Raw genomic sequence first — 17,161 nt, 5'->3', positions numbered from 1 at the left:
CCAGTAAAATTTATGTTGATTCTCTTGGGCCTTTAGGTTGTCCATAATTTCATATGCGGATATGTTTTGTTTCATCCTTTCCAATACTTAATTTTTCCTATTACATTGAGATGCCTGGAATCTTTAAGAGAATTTTTTTTTTTTTCCGATTGCATTGATTAGGACCTCTTCAACGTGATGAATAGTAACAGGAATAATAGGCATTCTACTCTTGTCCTTGACTTTAAAACGATCTTGCTATTTAGGTTTCTGGTAGATACTTTTCTTTTCTCATTTCTAAGAATTTTTATTAGGAATTACCTGTTAGATGTCATCTAAAACAGTCAATAAAATGTATTGCCAGTTGCACACAAGGTCCCAAGTTGGGACTATGGAAGAGTCAAAGGACTACTAACAAATAGAATTCCTGCCCTCAAAGAAGGCTGAATAAAACTTAAAATACAAAGGAATGACTACAGATTTGGAGGCATGGTCATTGAGATGGGTACCTGTGATATATTTCTTCCAAAACAGATTTATTCCCATAGAGCAGCACCAGTGGAAGATGAAGAAGGAGGCTCAAGGTAATTTGGCAATTATTAAAGCAGAATTTCAGAACTAGATTTTAGAACTCCTATTTATTTCACTCCCCTTGTTTTACACCCAGGAAACTACCAAAGGCAGAAAGAATATTGATTTGGTCTAATGCTTTGCCTGGATCCAGCCAAATTAGCTTCCCAGACAAATCTGAGTTAGAATGGAACTGACACAGAGCATCTACTGTCACTACTCCTTTAACGAAAAAGGGTGGAGAGGGGTTGGGTGCACCTGTTCCTGCTGGTACTGACCATCAGGCTTGGCTACAGAGTCTTGGGCTAAGAGGGCTAGTCTTCAAGGCTGATGGAAGGCAGAAAAATAGGACTCCTTCCTGTAAAGTGGCAGGAAAACTTCCCTCCTCCTCCTAGTTTTTTTTTTTTAATTTTTTTTTAAATTTTTTATTTATTTCCGATAGTCACACAGAGAGAGAGAGAGAGGCAGAGACACAGGCAGAGGGAGAAGCAGGCTCCATGCAGGGAGCCCGACATGGGACTCGACCCGGGTCTCCAGGATCACGCCCTGGGCCAAAGGCAGGCGCTAAACCGCTCCGCCACCCAGGGATCCTCTCCTCCTAGTTTTTGATCCACCACTCTCCATTCCCTTTGTCCAGACTCCAGAGACTGTTAACTGGGAGAGGCCTGAGGTAATAGTTTGTCTCTTCCTTTTATAGTAAGGAAATGGAGAAGAAAGGGAAGGTAAATTGCCCCATGGGCATACTGCTACTGAGTGTCAGAAGATGGTTCCTTTCCAGAGGGGCACTTCTCCTCTGATTTTACTGTTCTTGGGCTACGAGCTACATTTTATGTCACAACTCAGTACATACATACTGTCAAGACATAAGCAGGTTTTTAAAAATATTTTTTAATTTATTCGTGAGAGACGCAGAGAGAGAAGCAGTGAGATAGAGGGATAAGCAGGCTCCTCTCATGGAGCCTAATGTGGAGTCGATCCCACGCACACCCTGAGCCAAACACCCAACTGCTGAGCCACCTGGGCGACCCAACATAAGCAGTTTCTAAGACAAACTTACTATACACTCTGACTTTTTCTATGTTGTTTGTATTCAAAAATAATATTTTAAGTTTTACTGCTGGCTGTGACCTTTAAGCTGATTTCACGACTCACTAACTCATTAGCCACAGCCTGCAGTGAGAAAGTCAGGGAGTTAGGTAACTTTGTTGGTTGGACTCGTGCATTTATTTGGTGTGAATCAACTTGTAGGATAGAGCAGCTAGGAAAATAGAAACACCTCTCTCTCCTCCTCCCCAGCAAATGATGCCTATGAGACAAAGTCCAAAGGGGAGCAAAGTAAACTGCTTCTGGAGAGAGTAAGGTGCTTCTGTGTTATACTTGCACAGTTTGTTCACTGCACGAGGGCACTTGGCCAAGGGCCCAGGTGAGCAGGATGGAAATCTTGCTTCTACTCAATGCCAAGCCACATACAAAGGCCACTCCAGAGAAATTGTGGAGCCATTATAGACAGACATGGGAAAATTCTGGAAGTCTAGAATGCATGGGATTATTTTCAGGATCCAGGGTCTGTAGTGATTTTGCTTCCTGTGATTATGGACTGAGATGTCCTAATAGGACCAGAGATACACATTGTGAGAGGCATGGGAAATGGCGTGAATCACTAATTGTCTGCATATGTGTTTCCTCCAAGGCTCTTCTTTTATTCTCTGCTGCATAAGAGATGTTCAATCCAACGTGAGACTCAGGTAAGTCTGAGGAAGATAAAGTCCCATGGCTGGAGAGAGCAGGGGAAATGCAGAATTAACAATGTCCTTTCTGTTTTCTAGGAGGGCTTTTTTTGGAGATGGCGGCCACTTTGGCTTAGGGACATGTACAGAGCTCTCAATGCCACACGGAAGAAAAATATGGCACAGAAGCTACAGGACAGGGATTCTTCTGATGAGGATGAGATTTTCATCAAGGAACCAGGGTACCTGATTGGGAACAATTTATAATTCTTTTCTAAAATGAGTTAATTATGAAAAGTTTGTTCCTTTACATTGTTAAAGGCATTCTTTTTTGCAGAGAGAAATGTGATGCCCCAGCAGAGATGCCTCAGGCTGTCTATAAAGTGTATTTTCTTTTTATTTTTATTAATAAATTTACTTTTTATTGGTGTTCAATTTGCAAGCATATAGAATAACACCCAGTGCGCATCCCTTCAACTGCCCCCATCAGTGCCCATCACCCAGTCACCCCCACCCCCTGCCCTCCTGTTCTTCCACCACCCCTAGTTCGTTTCCCAGAGTTAGGAGTCTCTTATGTTCTTTTTTTTTTTTTTTTTTTTTTTTTTTGAGTCTCTTATGTTCTGTCTCCCTTTCTGATATTTCCCACTCATTTTTCCTCCTTTCCCTTTATTCCATTTCACTATCCTTTATATTCCCCAAATGAATGAGACCATATACTGTTTGTTTTTCTCCGATCGACTTATTTCACTCAGCATGATACCCTCCAGTTCGATCCACGTCGAAGCAAATGGTGGGTATTTGTCGTTTCTTTTTTTTTAATTAATTTTTATTGGTGTTCAATTTACCAACATACAGAAAAACACCCAGTGCTCATCCCGTCAAGTGTCCACCTCAGTGCCCGTCACCCATTCCCCTCCAACACCCGCCCTCCTCCCCTTCCACCACCCCTAGTTTGTTTCCCCGAGTTAGGAGTCTTTATGTTCTGTCTCCCTTCCTGATATTTCCCAACATTTCTTTTCCCTTCCTTTATATTCCCTTTCACTATTATTTATATTCCCCAAATATTTGTCGTTTCTAACGGCTGAGTAATATTCCATTGTATACATATACCACCTCTTCTTTATCCATTCATCTTCGGACACCGAGGCTCCCCCTCCTCAACTATTAACCATACTGAATGCTCTCAGCCTCATCTAGTCTAAAACCGAGAAGTGGGGGATCCCTGGGTGGCGCAGCGGTTTGGCGCCTGCCTTTGGCCCAGGGCGCGATCCTGGAGACCCGGGATCAAATCCCCCGTCGGGCTCCCGGTGTATGGAGCCTGCTTCTCCCTCTGCCTGTGTCTCTGCCTCTGTCTCTCTCTGTATGACTATCATAAATAAATAATTTAAAAAAAAATTTAAAACCGAGAAGTGGTTCTCACTCCCGGAGAGATTATTACCAGGGAAGCTGCCCCCACACACTCAGGTGCCACATCTCCACCAGCCATTTTTTATAAACGGCAACGGGCACTGAACCCGAACCTTCCCAGAAACGGCCACAGAACCGCTGGCCCAGGTCAGTGGAGCTTGCTTCCAAGAGCTCCCTGTTCCCAGGCCAGCCCTATAAATACTCCCAAAGTCCCCCTGGACCTGCAGTTAGTAGTACCTCTGCCGCCGGGCACTGCCCCACACTCAGGCCCCAGGCTCCCCGCTGGACCAAAGCCTGCAGGTGAGAAGCGACCAAAGCAGACATCCCCCCTCCCACACACTTTGGACCCTTTGTTCTGAGTCCACCTGCAAAAGAAACGGCAACTCTACCGAGGAGAGCAAACACACAAGTACCTGGCGAGATGAGAAGAAGCAGATCCTGGAGCTTCCTGCCTCAGGGGCTGATGGGCGGGTACAGCAGAAAGTCGAGGAGGAGGGAGCGGGGAGCTAAAGACGCCCTGTTGGTATAAGATATGGTCAAAACACGTACACTTTTGTTCCTCAGAGCGCCCGGGCTGGAAGCACCACCAGCGCCCATGCCCTCAGGGAGGCAAAAATAGCGTAGGCGTCACTGGTCTGCTTTTACCAGGGGGAACCTACCCTCAGGAGGCCAAGGTTACGCGGATGGGGCTGCGGCCAGGCGAGATCAGGAACCCAGAAGCCGGGATCTAGGTGACGCAGACACTGCGAGAGGCGGGCGTTAGGCCAAGCTCCGCTTACGCCCTCATCGGTGACCTCGCTTAGTTGCCTCACCTCAGCAGGCGGATCTCCCTCTCCCTAGTGGAGTCGCGGGCCTCCCATCCTGACCTTAGGTGAAAGCAGAGCAGCTGCTTAGCTGCCTGAGCCACCCTGGTGTCCCCATCTATACACTTCTGATGTTCAATCACCTTTGCTTTCCCGGGACAAACTGAACTTAGTCCTGGTCTAGTGTCTTCTTCTATGTCCTGTTGGATTTGGTGTGAGAATTCCTGGTTCAGCATTATTGACCCTCTGTTCATGAGGATGGCGGGCACCTTAGTTTTCTCCTACTTTTGTTGTTGGTCCTATTTCAACGGAAAGTTTAACCCCAGAATGAGTTGGGGGATATTCCCTCCCTGGGCTATGGGTGAATTCGTATGATTTTGAGGCAATTTGTCTTGAAAGTTCTGTGGAACTGACTAATAAAACTTCCTAGCTGGTAAAAGAAAGAAAGAAAGAAAGAAAGAAAGAAAGAAAGAAAGAAAGAAAGAAAGAAAGAAAGAAAGAAAGAAAGAAAGAAAAAAGAGCGTCACCTCTGCAGGCGGATCTCCCTCTCCCTAGTGGAGATTTGAGCCTCCCAGATCGCTCCCCCGCTGGCCCTTTGCCAACTCGGGGTCGGGAACGTTGGCCCCGCCCCGCGGCTCCTCCCGCCCCGCCATTGGCTCCGCGGGCCGGGGGCGGGGCCGAGCGCCCACCCGCCGGGATCGCGTCAGGCGCCGCGAGCGCAGTTTCCGGGTGTCCGTGGCGGAGAGGCCGGCGCGTCGGGTCAGAGGCGCAGAGGCTGCAGCGGCCAGGAGCGACCCCCGCCCCCTCCCCGCTCCCTCTGGTGAGTCCGTGGTCAGGGGAGGGGGGGAGGGGCGGCGGGGTCGAGATGCGAACGGGCGGCGGGCACGGTCCGTGGTCCCAGCCCCCTGGTTCCTTTGCGCCGTCCTGCTTCAGGACCCTTTGCCTTCCCTGTTCCAGCCCCGCACCCTGCCCCCTCGGAGCCGAGCCTTCAGCCCGCACAGCCCCTGCTGACCGCCCCCTCCATCTTCTCCCGACGGGGACCCGCGCCCAGCACGTACCCCCACCCCTCACCTCTGGTGTTGCTGCTGCAGCCACACCCTTGAGCCCTGGTAGTCCAGTTCCAACCCCGAGCGCAGACACATCCTCCTCCGCCCTCTGAAGCATCACGTCCTCACCCCTCAGCCCCTGTGGCAATCCCGGTGCTCCACGCCAACCTCCTCTGAGCCCCACCGCCTTGGCTTTCCCCTTTTCTGACTCAGCTTTCTTATCCCAGTCCCCCAAGGTCTGCTCAGCCCTAACACCCCACCTCCACCCACCCTTATTCAATGCCTGCCACCCAAGCGGATGCCCTGCTGAGCTCACCCCTTCTTGATAGCTCTGATCTCAGCCCTATCCCAAGTCTTCGATGCATCTTCTTGTCCACACGGACTCAACCCTCACTTCCCAGCCCACTACATACTTTCTTTCCATCTCCAACCATCCTTCATCTTTGCTAAACTGCCCCCGACTCTTCCGCCCCAGTTCCTACCACCTCAACCCAAATGAGGTCTCCATGCCCCCATCTCTTCCTCTCAGCTCTGTGCCCATTCTTCCCTTAATGCGGTCCCCATCTGATTGAAAACTTAGTGCAGTCTCTTCTCAGCCTCACCTGCTGCCCCCCAACAGGCAATCCAGGTGCTTTTTCAGAGCCGGATAGTTACTGAGTAGCTCGATTGGTACAGGGCCTCAGATGGTAAGTAAATGAATGAGAACATACAATGTTTGTCCTTCTCCAATTGACTTACTTCACTGAGCATAATACCCTCCAGATCTATCCACGTCGAAGCAAATGGTGGGTATTTGTCATTTCCAATGGCTGAGTAATATTCCATTGTATACATACACCACATCTTCTTTACCCATTCATCTTTTGATGGACACCGAGGCTCCTTCCACAGTTTGGCTATTGTGGACATTGCTGCTAGAAACATCGGGGTGCAGGTGTCCCGGCGTTTCATTGCATCTGAATCTTCGGGGTAAATCCCCAACAGTGCAATTGCTGGGTCGTAGGGCAGGTCTATTTTTAACTCTTTGAGGAACCTCCACACAGTTTTCCAGAGTGGCTGCACCAGTTCACATTCCCACCAACAGTGTAAGAGGCTTCCGTTTTCTCCGCATCCTCTCCAACATTTGTGGTTTCCTGCCTTGTTAATTTTCCCCATTCTCACTGGTGTGAGGTGGTATCTCATTGTGGTTTTGATTTGTATTTCCCTGATGGCAAGTGATGCAGAGCATTTTCTCATGTGCATGTTGGCCATGTCCATGTCTTCCTCTGTGAGATTTCTCTTCATGTCTTTTTTTTTTTTAAATTTTTTTTTTTAATTTCTATTTATTTATGATAGTCACAGAGAGAGAGAGAGGCAGAGACATAGGCAGAGGGAGAAGCAGGCTCCATGCACCGGGAGCCCGACGTGGGATTCGATCCCGGGTCTCCAGGATCACGCCCTGGGCCAAAGGCAGGCGCCAAACCGCTGCGCCACCCAGGGATCCCGGCCACCCAGGGATCCCTCTCTTCATGTCTTTTGCCCATTTCATGATTGGATTGTTTGTTTCTTTGCTGTTGAGTTTAATAAGTTCTTTATAGATTTTGGAAACTAGCCCTTTATCTGATATATCATTTGCAAATATCTTCTCCCATTCTGTAGGTTGTCTTTTAGTTTTGTTGACTGTATCCTTTCCTGTGCAGAAGCTTCTTATCTTGATGAAGTCCCAATAGTTCATTTTTGCTTTTGTTTCTTTTGCCTTTGTGGATTTATCTTGCAAGAAGTTACTGTGGCCGAGTTAAAAAGGGTGTTGCCTGTGTTCTCCTCTAGGATTTTGATGGAATCTTGTCTCACATTTAGATCTCTCATCCATTTTGAGTTTATCTTAGTGTATGGTGAAAGAGTGGTCCAGTTTCATTCTTCTGCATGTGGATGTCCAATTTTCCCAGCACCATTTATTGAAGAGACTGTCTTTCTTCCAATGGATAGTCTTTCCTCCTTTATCAAATATTAGTTGACCATAAAGTTCAGGGTCCACTTCTGGGTTCTCTATTCTGTTCCATTGATCTATATGTCTGTTTTTGTGCCAGTACCACACTGTCTTGATGACTACAGCTTTGTAGTACAACCTGAAATCTGGCATTGTGCTGCCTCCAGCTATGGTTTTCTTTTTTTAAATTCCCCTGGCTATTCCAGGTCTTTTCTGATTCCACACAAATCTTAAAATAATTTGTTCCAACTCTCTGAAGAAAGTCCATGGTATTTTGATAGGGATTGCATTAAACGTGTAAATTGCCCTGGGTAATATTCACATTTTCACAATATTAATTCTGCCAATCCATGAGCATGGAATCTTTTTCCATCTCTTTGTGTCTTCCTCAATTTCTTTCAGAAGTGTTCAATAGTTTTTAGGGTATAGATCCTTTACATCTTTTGTTAGGTTTATTCCTAGGTGTCTTATGCTGTTGGGTGCAATTGTAAATGGGATTGACTCCTTAATTTCTCTTTCTTCAGTTTCATTGTTAGTGTATAGAAATGCCATTGATTTCTGGGCATTGATTTTGTATCCTCCCATGCTGCCAAATTGCTGTATGAGTTCTAGCAATCTTGGGGTGGAGGCTTTTGTGTTTTCTATGTAGAGTATCATGTCATCGGCGAAGAGGGAGAGTTTGAGTTCTTCTTTGCCAATTTGAATGCCTTTAATGTCTTTTGTTGTCTGATTGCTGAGGCTAGGACTTCTAGTACTGAGTTGAATAGCAGTGGTGAGAGTGGACATCCCTGTCTTGCTCCTGATCTTAGGGGAAAGGCTCCCAGTGCTTCCCCATTAAGAATGATATTGGCTGTGGGCTTTTCGTAGATGGCTTTTAAGATGTCGAGGAAAGTTCCCTCTATCCCAACACTCTGAAGTGTTTTGATCAGGAATGGATGCTGTATTTTGTCAAATGCTTCTCTGCATCTAATGAGAGGATCATGTGGTTCTTGGTTTTTCTCTTGCTGATATGATGAATCACATTGTTTTACAAGTGTTGAACCAGCCTTGTGTCCCGGGGATGAATCCTACTTGGTCATGGTGAATAATTTTCTTAATGTGTTGTTGGATCCTTTAGCTAGTATCTTGTTGAGAATTTGTGCATCCATGTCCATCAGGGATATTGGTCTGTAATTCTCCTTTTTGGTGGGGTCTTTGTCTGGTTTCACAATTAAGGTGATGCTGGCCTCATAGAACGAATTTGGAAGTACTCCATCTCTTTCTATCTTTCCAAACAGCTTTAGTAGAATAGGTATGATTTCTTCTTTAAACGTTTGATAGAATTCCCCTGGGAAGCCATCTGGCCCTGGACTCCTGTGTCTTGGGAGGTTTTTGATGACTGTTTCAATTTCCTCCCTGGTTATTGGCCTGTTCAGGTTTTCTATTTCTTCCTGCTCCAGTTTTGGTAGTTTGTGGCTTTCCAGGAATGCATCCATTTCTTCTAGATTGCCTAATTTATTGGCGTAGAGCTGTTCATAATATGTTTTTAAAATAGTTTGTATTTCCTTGGTGTTGGTAGTGATCTCTCCTTTCTCATTCACGATTTTATTAATTTGAGTCTTCTCTCTCTTCTTTTTAATAAGGTTGGCTAATGGTTTATCTATCTTATTAATTCTTTCAAAGAACCAACTCCTGGTTCTGTTGATCTGTTCCACAGTTCTTTTGGTCTCAATTTCATTTAGTTCTGCTTGAATTTTAATTAACTCTCTTCTTCTGCTGGGCGTGGGGTCCATTAGCTGCTTTTTCTCTAGCTCCTTTACGTGTAAGGTGAGCTTTTGTATTTGAGTTCTTTCCAGTTTTTGAATGGATGCTTGTATTGCGATGTAGTTTCCCCTCAGGACTGCTTTTGCTGCGTCCCAAAGATTTTGAATGGTTGTATCTTCATTCTCATTCGTTTCCATGAATCTTTTTAATTCTTCCTTAATTTCCTGGTTGACCTTTTCATCTTTTAGCAGGATGGTCCTTAACCTCCACGTGTTTGTGGTCCTTCCAAACTTCTTGTTGTGATTAAGTTCTAATTTCAAGGCATTATGGTCTGAGAATATACAGGGGACTATCCCGATCTTTTGGTATCGGTTCAGACCCGATTTGTGACCCAGTATGTGATCTATTCTGGAGAGAGTTCCATGTGCACTTGAGAAGAATGTGTATTCAGTTGAGTTTGGATAAAGTTTGGATAAAGTTTGTATTCAGTTGAGTTTGGATAAAGTTCTGTAGATATCTGTGAAATCCATCTGGTCCAGTGTATCATTTAAAGCTCTCATTTTTTTTTGGAGATGTTGTGCTTAGAAGACCTACCGAGGGTAGAAAGCGCTAGATTGAAGTCACCAAGTATAAGTGTATTATTATCAAAGTATTTCTTCAGATTGGTTATTAATTGGTTTAAATATTTGGCAGCTCCCACATTCGGGGCATATATGTTGAGGATTGTTAAGTCCTCTTGTTGGATAGATCCTTTGAGTATGAGATAGTGTCCATCTTCATCTCTCACTATAGTCTTCGGGGTAAATTTTAATTTATCTGATATGAGGATGGCTACCCCTGCTTTCTTTTGAGGACCATTTGAATGGTAAATGGTTCTCCAACCTTTTATTTTCAGGTTGTAGGTGTCCTTCTGTCTAAAATGAGTCTTTTGTAGACAGCAAATAGATGGGTCCTGCTTTTTTATCCAGTCTGAAACCCTGCGCCTTTTGATGGGGTCATTAAGCCCATTCACGTTCAGAGTTACTATTGACAGATATGAGTTTAGTGTCATCATGATATCTATTCAGTCCTTGTTTTTGTGGATTGTTCCACTGAACTTCTTCTTAAAGGGGAATTTTAAGAGTCCCCCTTAAAATTTCTTGCAGAGCTGGTTTGGAGGTCACATATTCTTTCAGTTCCTGCCTGTCTTGGAAGCTCTTTATCTCTCCTTCCATTTTGAATGAGAGCCTTGCTGGATAAAGTATTCTTGGTTGCATGTTCTTCTCATTTAGAACCCTGAATATATCCTGCCAGCCCTTTCTGGCCTGCCAGGTCTCTGTGGAGGGGTCTGCTGTTACCCTAATACTCCTCCCCATAAAAGTCAGGGACTTTTTTCTCTTGCTGCTTTAAGGATCTTCTCCTTATCTTTGGAATTTGCAAGCTTCACTATTAAATGTCGAGGTGTTGAACGGTTTTTATTGATTTTAGGGGGGGATCTCTCTATTTCCTGGATCTGAATGCCTGTTTCCCTTCCCAGATTAGGAGCGTTTTCAGCTATGATTTGTTCAAATACATATTCTGGCCCTCTGTCCCTTTCAGCGCCCTCAGGAACCCCAATTAAACGTAGGCTTTTCTTCCTCAGGCTGTCACTTATTTCTCTTAATGTATCCTCATGATCTTCTAATTGTCTGTCTCTTTTTTCCTCAGTTTCCCTCTTTGCCATCAACTTGTCTTCTCTGTCACTCACTCATTCTTCCACCTCGTTAAGCCTCGTCGTTAGGACTTCTAGCTTGGATTGCATCTCATTCAATTGATTTTTAATTTGTGCCTGATTGGATCTAAATTCTGCAGTCATGAATTCTCTTGAGTCCTTTATGCTTTTTTCTAGAGCCACCAGTAGCTGTATAATAGTGCTTCTGAATTGGCTTTCTGACATTGAATTGTAATCCAGATTTTGTAACTCTGTGGAAGAGAGGACTGTTTCTGATTCTTTCTTTTGAGGTGAGATTTTCCTTCTACTCATTTTGCTCAGTGCAGAGTGGCCAAAAACAAGTTGTATTGGGAAAAGGAGAAAAAGAGAGAGAGAGAAGGAAAGAAAAGAGAAAAAGAAAAAAAGAGAAAGAAGAAAAAAGGGAAAAAAGAGAAGAAAAAGAGAAAGAAAAAGAAAGAAAGGTGGAAAAAAGGGGGTGGGGGAAGCAATCAGAAATCAAAAAGAAAGAAAAAAACACAAAACAAAACAAAACAAAACAAAACAAAAAACACGGGGGAGTATCTTCTGATTCTGTATACTTTAAGTCCCTTAACTTCCCGTGGAACTGGTCCATCTAGCTGGTCTTCTGGGGGAGGGGCCTGCTGTGCTGATTTTCAGGTGTTAGCACTTGGGGGAGCTACTCTGCCCCCTGCCTGGTGCAGGGCTCAGTGGGGGTTGTTTACCCCGTGAGGCCCCAGGAGGAACAGCCACAGTGGGGCGGCAGCTCTGGAGCCCTGGATTCAGCGCCCGCAGTAACTCCGGGGCTCTCCCTGTCTGCAGGGCCTGGAAGTTCCCAGGTGGGGCCGCTGATGTGCCCAGCTGGGGCAGGAGCATCCTTGCTGTCCTGGGCCCTCCCGGCCTCTGCCTGTCCCGGGGGGAGGCCGGTTCCTGGGCTGTGTCCCGGCGCCCTGTGCTCCAGGGCCTGCGCTGTTGGATTCGCGCTCCCGCCCCGCAGCCCCCTCCGCGGCGACGCCGCCCGAGCCCCTCCGAGGTGCTCTGGGTCTCGCCCTGTGCGTTGTAGCCCTTCAGGAGCTCCCCGCACTCTCCTGCTTGCGCAGCAGGTGCCTGTTAGTGTCCCAGGGAGCCCGAGAGCATCCCCGCCCTCCTGGGTCCTGCTCTAACTCCCTGCGGGCGCCTTTCCGCGGGCAAGGTTGGTGCAGCTCCTGCTTCTCCGGGATGGGGCTCTCCTGCCCTCGGGGTACTCGCCCCGGCCTCAGCCCCAGGGGCCCCTCCCCCTGGAGGCATTTTGTTTCTTTATTTCTTTTTCCCGGACTTCCTACCTTGATAGAAGTCCGAACTCTTCTCACTGTAGCATTCCAGCTGGTCTCTCTTTAAATCTCAGGCCGAATTCGTAGATTTTCAGGATGATTTGAAGGTTATCTAGGTAATTTGGTGGGGACAGGTGATTTGGGGATCCTACTCTTTCGCCATCTTGCCACTCTAAGACTCCATTTATTTATTTGAGAGAGAGCGAGAGCGAGTATTATCTTTCTATGTGCCTTTTGGCCATTTGTGTATCAGCTTTGGAGAAATATCTATTCAGAACCTTGACCCATTTTTAAATTGAAGTTTTTTGTCCTTTTATTATTGAGTCATAATAGTTCTTTATATATTCTGGTTCTCTACCCTTTTTAGATACATAATTAGGAATTATTTTCTCCCATCCTGTAAGTTGCCTTTTCACTTTATTGGTGGTATCATTTACAGCATTAATGTTTTCAGTTTTGATATAGTCCAATATATCTGGGGTTTTTTTTCTTGTATTATTTGTGCTTTGGGTGTCATATCTATACCCATTTCCTAATTTAAGGTCGCAAAGATCTACTCTTATGTGTTCTTATAAAACTTTTATAATTTTAGCCCTTATATTTAGATCTATGATCCATTTTGAGTTGATTTTTTTCTATGGTATAAGGATGAAGTCCTGCTTGATTCCTCTGCATAGGGATATCCAATTTTACCAGCACCATTTGTTAAAAAGACTATAATTTCCCCCTTTAGAAAGTTTTTGAGAAATGATGTAAAGTGATCCTCAGTACATATCTCAGTGAGTACTTATATACGATTATACTCTGTAACCACCATCCAGATTAAAATATAGACCCTTTCCAGCCCACCACAAGGCTCTCTTATGCCTTCTCCCATTGTTCCCCTCCATAGGAAGTCTCCATTCTGACTTCTAGCACCATAGATCCATTTTTCCTCTTCAGGTACATGGAATCATACAATATGTACTCTTGCCTCTTTCACTGAGCATTATGTCTGTGAGAGTCACCTGTGCATTTTCCATTGTTCTGTAATATTCCATTGTAAGAATATATCCTGATGCATCTATCCATTCTCCTGCCAACAGACATTTGGGTTGTTTCCAGGTTTTGGCTATTATGACGAAAGCTGTTGTGAACATTCTTGCTCTTGCCTTTATACTGTTTTCTGTGGGTATATAATCTAGTAATAAAATTGCCATTGTCGTCGTATAGGCATATGTTTACCTTTAGCAGATAATACCAAGCATTTTCTAACAGTGCTTGTACTGATTTGTACTCAGACTAGCAATATGTGAGTATTTTCGTTGCTCTTTATCCTAGCTGGTGGTGTCATCAGTCTTTTGACTTTTAGCCACCTTAACAGGTGTGCAGTGACGTCTCAGCACGTGTTTTTTTTTTTTTTAAGATTTTATTTATTAGAGAGAAAGCACGTGCGCACATGCAAGTGGTTTTGGGGGCGACAGAGGGAGAGGGAGCGGGAAAGGGAGAGTCTTAAGCAGACCTGGTGCTGAGCAGAGAGCTGGATGCAGGGCTTGATCCCAGGACCCTGAGATCACAACCTGAGCCAAAACTGAGAGTCAGATGCTTAACTGACTGCACCACCCAGGTACCCCTCACTGTGGTTTTAATTTGCATTTCCCTGATGACCAAAAATTTTGATACTATTTCATTTCCTTATTGGCTGATCTTCTTTGGAAGTGTTTAAGTCGTTTCATTCTTTTTTTTTTAAGATTTTATTTATTTGAGAGAAGGAGAGAGTGAGCACGAGCAGGGTAAGTGGCAGATGGAGAAGCAGACTCCCCAATGAGCAGGGAGCCCAATGCGGGGCTCCATCCCAGGACTCCAGGATCATGACCTGAGCTAAAGGCAGATGCTCAACCAGCTGAGCCACCCAGGCACCCCCATTGTTTCATTCTTTTTAAAAAAAATATTTTTTACTTATTTATTCATGAGAGATACAGAGGGAAGGGGCAGAATCACAGGCAGTGGAAGACGCAGGCTCCATGCAAGGAGCCCGATGTGGGACTCGATCCCAGGACTCCAGGATCATGCCCTGGGCCAAAGGCAGGCACCAAACCGCTGAGCCACCCAGGGAGCCCCCCGTTGTTTCATTCTTGAGTTGTATTTTCCTTATTTATTTATAGGGGCTCTTTATGTGTTATGGATATGGTCTTTTACTAGAGAAAAAATACAAAGCATATATACATATGGCACATTTTCTCTTTGAGTCTATGACTTGCCTGTTAAATCTCTTAATGGTATCTTTTGTGGAACAGAATTTCTTGATTTTAATGATCTCTATCAGTCTCTCTCTGTGGTTAATATGTTGTGTGTCTATTTTTTTTAACTCTTTGTCTACTCAAAGCTGCAAGGCTGTGAAAACCTTGTATTTTCATCTAAAAGCTTTAGTGTTTTATCTTTTGCAGTTAAGTTTATGATCCCTCTAGGATTAACTTTTCTGTATGGTGTGAGGTAGGAATCAAAAGTCATGTTTTCCATTATGGATATCTGAATGATCAGCACCATCTATTGACTATGAGTATATGAATCATGCCACTGTATAAGTGAGGGTCACAGTTTCCATTTTTGCTATCCTGCAAATTGCTTCAGAGCCCAGAATGTCACAGGACCCTGAAGGTTATGAGCAGATAACTGTCAGCACTTTCGGAGGGGTGAAGAAGAAAGTCTCCACAGCCCTTGGCTTGAGCTTGAAGCAGAGGGCTGTCCTTAGGGTCGGTGACTGCGTGTACCAGCAGAGCTCCACAGAATGGCATTGACCAAGTCAACTTCGCTCCTGTCCAGTATCTGACTTGTCTTGCATAGGCTCAGACATCTTGTCTTGCCAGGGTCCAAGAGCTGATGGGACAGGGCAGCTTGTCACCCAGGCTCCTCGTCTGCTCACCCAGGCTCCTGCTCTGCTCACCCAGCATGGACCCTCTGGCCCCCTTGCAGCTCCTGACACAACAGACTCCTTTCAGCCCCAGGCCTTTCCATTTGCTGTTGCATCTGCCTGAACCCTTTCCCAGATGGCTCCTTTTCCTCGCCTTTGTCTTTACCTTTCCTGAGCACCCTGTCTCGAAAGCACTGTCCCCAGTGACTCCCCTTCCCATTTGCCTGCTTTAATTTCTTTGTAATACATGTCACTGTGTGAAATCATATCGTCTTTCGATTTGTTTATTTTCTGCCTCTGTTCTCCAATATCAGCTCCGTGTGAAAGAACATGTCTATTGCCTTCTGTAATGTCAGCTCCGAGCACTGTGCCCGGGAGAGTCTAGGCATAATTAGTAGTTTCAAACTCTCAGAGATTTCGAGGTGCCAGCTTGTCAGTTTACACTGAGAAATATACCATCCAGTGCATGGGATGACAGGTTGGTCTGACCAGAGCAGACTATGCATCCCTGCAGGCCTCAGGGGAGTCAGCCTGCTTAGAGTTTACAGGACCCGCTCATCCCTCCACTCAGTAGATAGTTGCTGGGCACCACCATGCAGCGAACCTACTCACACTGGCCTGGTGGACCCCCAGCCTTTGGTAATGGTGGAGCCCTGGCCTATGTGTCACCTCTATAGCTCTCATCTTTCTATGCTTCTGTCACTTAGTCACTGCTATTTATTGACACTTTGGCAGCGTGGGGTGGGCAGTGGAGGCAGTAGAGGGTGGTCACTGTCCAGTTCTGTAACCAGGAGAGCCATTCAGTCTTTCTTTAAAAAAAAACAAAATTATTTTAAATTCATTCAACACAAAGGCCCTGCTCTGGGCCAAGCACCATGCTTGGTATGGTGATGGAACAGGATGAACAAGGACCCCGCTTCTTGGGGGCAGACACTGGATTAGACAAGTCATTACCCACATCAGAATTATACTGGCAACCAGTGCTGGGAAGGAAGGGAGCAAGGAGTAGGGGAACTTTTATTTGTGGAATCTAGGAGGTTTTGAATTGATTTCTCAGATTCATTGCAGGGAACAGTCTGAATTCTAAGACTTCATCCTAATCACTGCCTTCATGGACCACCTGCCTATAGCATGTGGTCCCCTCCTCCAGGCCAGAGTATAGGCAACATTTTTCTGCCTGATATGAGAATAGACTGGACAAAAAGCACTTTTTCTGAAAACAGTCCAGACACCTAGTAGCTCCCTCCTCAGCCCAACTCCCCTCTGAGACCTAAAAGTTGTTTGTTTGCAGCATCCTGTACCTTTAGTAACTCAAGTGGCATTCCTGTGTCTTGGGTACCTAGTGGCAGGCACTGCTTGGGCTTCGACCTTTGGTCAATGGTGGTTTCCCCCACTGTTAAAGGGGCAGGGAACTGGCCAGATGAGGGACCCTGAGTGAGCAGAAGGTATGAAGGTGGCAGGAAGGGGAGAGAGAAGGGCAACCGTGGTGCACTCCACCCTCCCCACTTCATGAGGAAAAAGCCTTGGCTGGGGCACAGCTACAGAGCTGTATTCAGGCCTGTGCACAAAAGCTGCGAGGACCCAGTGTTCCAACTGTTTTTCTCTATTGAACAAAAGATGTTTCCCTGGAGTATCATTTCCTGGTGGCTGAGCTGTGGCCGCTGGACTGTGTCTGAATATTTCCTAGTAGTCAACCTCACCTCCTCAGAGAGAGAAGCCCTCACCAATGAACATACATCACCTCTCAATTCACATTTGGCTCGTTCCTTCCAGTCCCCTCGCCCCACCCTTCTTCTTTTATGCTACAGATGTTTGGATAGTCAAGATTTATTCCCTCATCTGTTATAACTCTGTGCCAGGCAAAAAGAAAAATGAAAACTTGCAAACAGCTTTGTGGGTGCTAGGCTGGGCATGAGCAAAGAATGCCATGGACGCTCAAAGGGGTCCCTGACTCAGGTGGAATGTGGGAGGAGTGTAGACTGGGGAATAGTAAGGAAAGCTTTCAGGAGGAGGTGATAGATAACCCCTGAGCT

At 45.6% G+C, this 17,161-nt stretch overlaps 1 long non-coding RNA gene across 5 annotated transcripts in view; it reads right to left on the bottom strand.

Moving 5' to 3' along the window:
• The window catches only part of LOC112912515 (uncharacterized), a 58,351-nt gene extending 53,267 nt beyond the window's left edge, over positions 1 to 5,084 (bottom strand). For 2 of the 5 annotated variants that reach the window (XR_011999169.1, XR_011999172.1), the window contains exon 1: positions 4,097 to 4,325. This is a non-coding gene — a long non-coding RNA (uncharacterized lncRNA). The other 3 variants (XR_011999170.1, XR_011999168.1, XR_011999171.1) reach the window with 3 other exon arrangements.
• Positions 5,085 to 17,161: the final 12,077 nt, after the last annotated feature.

Source organism: Vulpes vulpes, unplaced genomic scaffold (assembly GCF_048418805.1).
Source record: "Vulpes vulpes isolate BD-2025 unplaced genomic scaffold, VulVul3 u000000689, whole genome shotgun sequence".
NCBI lineage: Eukaryota > Metazoa > Chordata > Mammalia > Carnivora > Canidae > Vulpes > Vulpes vulpes.
The sequence above is the reverse complement of the archived record's forward strand: the minus strand, read 5'-3'. Positions and strand labels throughout refer to the sequence as shown.